Genomic DNA, 3037 nt, shown 5'->3' with positions numbered 1-3037 from the left:
TCAGACAACTTATATTCTGTCCTTGCCCAGGACAATGCTGAAGCTAGTGAGTTCTGGCAGCTCTGATTGTCTATTGAAAAATAAAAAATAATAAAGTCATAGAAAAAGAAAAGAAAAGAAAACCTTTTTCAGAGCCAGACCCCAACTCCCCAGCTTTGTAAATGAGAGCCAGATTTGGCAAGCCTATGTGCTCTTTTCTTTGGATCCCAGCCTTTTCCCAGTATTCTGAACACCTCCAACTCCAAAAGTATCTGTTTTTGTTGTTGTTGTTGCTGTTTCTATTAGCTCTGCCTCTTCTCTGCTAGGCCAAATCCCCCCACTTCCTTTCAAGATTGTTCTTGGATTAGCTGTGTTTGGAGTTTTATTCAGCAGCCTGAATTTTTTAATTAATTCCACAGTTGGAGCCTGACTGAGCCCCTCTCCTTGTTCCAAGACAGATTGTTTATTTTTCCTTCAGGGAACTAACTCCAAGATAGTCTGCCATGCATGTGGTGGAGGGGCACCAGGCCCCTGCCCTCAGAAACACAGTTCTTTACAGAAATCTCAGCAGCTCTACCCATTCCAGACTGTTGTATGATGGTGTCCAGCCACATAAGTACCCAAAACAGCAGTTACATACAGTTCCTGGCTATTTACCATATGCTCTGGAGGAGTAATTAAATTCCACACCTCACCACTTCATCTTTCCCTGGCTCCAAGCATGAACTTTTGACACTGAATTAAACTAAACTAGAATTATTCTTTATTTTTGACTGCTAACTGAGTTCTGAACTGATTGTTGACTTACTGTATAATAAACAAGGTAACACTACACTTTCACATATGCTATAATAAAGGGATGTATGGAGTGCTGCAGGAGCATATAGTGGTGCCAGTTGCAGATGGTGAATCTTTCAGTTGCAGTTGGTAGAATATCAATAGTGGTTTCTCAGGGAAAAGAAAATGATAACTGAGCTTTGTAATAATCTAAATATTGATTCTATGGGAATCCATAGATTGTACTTTAAGAACCACTAAGCCTACTTGACACAGCTAATTTGACCCTCAGGGTACCTTTAATGTGAACTTATTTTACCAGCCACTTAAATGACATTTTTATCATACACTGTTCTCATCTGCTTTAGCTTCTCACTAAAATTAGCCACTTATCACTTTGGTATTAACCACAAGACCTTCATCTTGTTATTACTTGGTTTAAAAATCTGGTACTTTAACTGGTTTTTAAAAATTTGGTTTTAATTTGCCATTTAATGCTGCTAGGTGGAGAGAAGTAGTTATGAGATAAGAAAAATAGCCTTTTATTTTCCCCATGTTAATAATTGTATTCTATATGTGAGAATAAATCATCATGAATCTTCTCCACTCTATCAAATGTATTTTACTCTGGTTCTGTGTTGCCATTCATTTTTTTTTCCAGAATTGAATATGATGCATATTGCACTGATTTGGAAGAACTGAATCCTGGACCATTAGGTGCATACACTCTCTTAAAGATTGAGCAAAGATTCTGTTCCAAACATATAAGGAAAAATATGAGAAAATGCACAATGATGTTGCTATCAAACTCAAGTTTCTAGATGATAATAATGTAAATTTATTCTTTATTTTCTGAGAGCTCTCTGGGAAAATTAAGATGATGTCACCCTGACAAAGAAGACTAAATATAAAGATTCACTGGTCTGGGTTATCATTGTCTTTTATCAGAGTCACAGTAAAGAATTTCATTCACAATTAATGAAGTCTCCTTAAAAGTATATAAAATATGCTTACTTTTCTATTCTAAAAGACATCAGCAACCCCACTGTCCACATTTTCATATTTGACAATTAGCCAGAAGCATCTGATATTCAAATGTGGACCTATGGGCATTAATTATTTTTAAAGCTTAAATAATGCCAAACAGTTCTTTGAATAACATAAAAAGTCTATAATTTTATTATTAGTCATATAATGGGTGGGAGCAAATTTGGGGAAGAGAAAAGCACTCTTCCCAGGTGCTGATAAATGTGTAATGGCAAAGAAGTCAAATTTACAGGGATGCAGCAACATAACCACAAAGACTCAAGTTTAGATATCAGCTGTTAACATGGTTTTGATGTTGCATGAAGGGTTCTGGAGACATAAGACAGTGACAGGCTAGAATAGAACTTCTGTAGGCTCTGTCTGAAAAGGGATTTTTGTCCAGCTTCTGGTTTATGGTGTGTGTGTGTGTATGACAAATTGCTCTTTCTCTCTTTCTATGCATTTCTCATTTTGCATGGAAGCTGCAGTCCTGGGACTGGGAAAGCTAAAAGGGACTTTTGTACAGGTTGGAATATCATAGTCTTTATGGAGACGACATCCCAGTAAATGGGCAGTCCCTCTTCCAGTGCTATTCACACAGCTGAAGTCATGTCTTCAAATATAGTTTATTCCTGTTAGTGTTCTAAAAATTTTGCTTGGCCTTCCCAGGAGGAAGCAATGTTTATAATGTTTTTCACAACATCACAGGGATTCCTAAATTCCTGCTGATATCCTCAGTGCTGTTCTCAATTTTGGTGAGGCTCCACTGACTGCCTGAAAACCTACACTTTCCAATCATAATAGTACACTTCCCTTGGGAACTTATGGCACATCCAGCATGATTACTTTCACGCATTTGTCAGTAATTAGGGTGCAATATTATTTAGCAGAAAAGGTAGCAGTAGCGGAGTGAAAGCCATCAACAAAGTGATGACAGGTTGCCCAGAGCCACTCAACCTGAGGAAATAAATTATACTGTAGTCTGTTAGCACTCAATGACTGAACACAGAGATAGGAAATCATTTGTTCTATGCTTTTGAATGATAGGCAAGATTCAGGACTTGGAAAGATAAAAATATAGTAATATTCAGTGAAGATGTGTATGATAGATATAAAAATACTTATGGAAATTTTCCCTATGATGATTTAGTGTTTTACAGTGCAGCACAAAGCCAAGTTTTCCTGCATTTCATAGCCTTCTGCCCAATTTAATCTGAAGGGATACAAAGGGTTCAACCTAATTAAGGGTTAAAAT

Source organism: Choloepus didactylus, chromosome X, assembly GCF_015220235.1.
Source record: "Choloepus didactylus isolate mChoDid1 chromosome X, mChoDid1.pri, whole genome shotgun sequence".
NCBI lineage: Eukaryota > Metazoa > Chordata > Mammalia > Pilosa > Megalonychidae > Choloepus > Choloepus didactylus.
Note: the sequence above shows the minus strand (reverse complement) of the source record.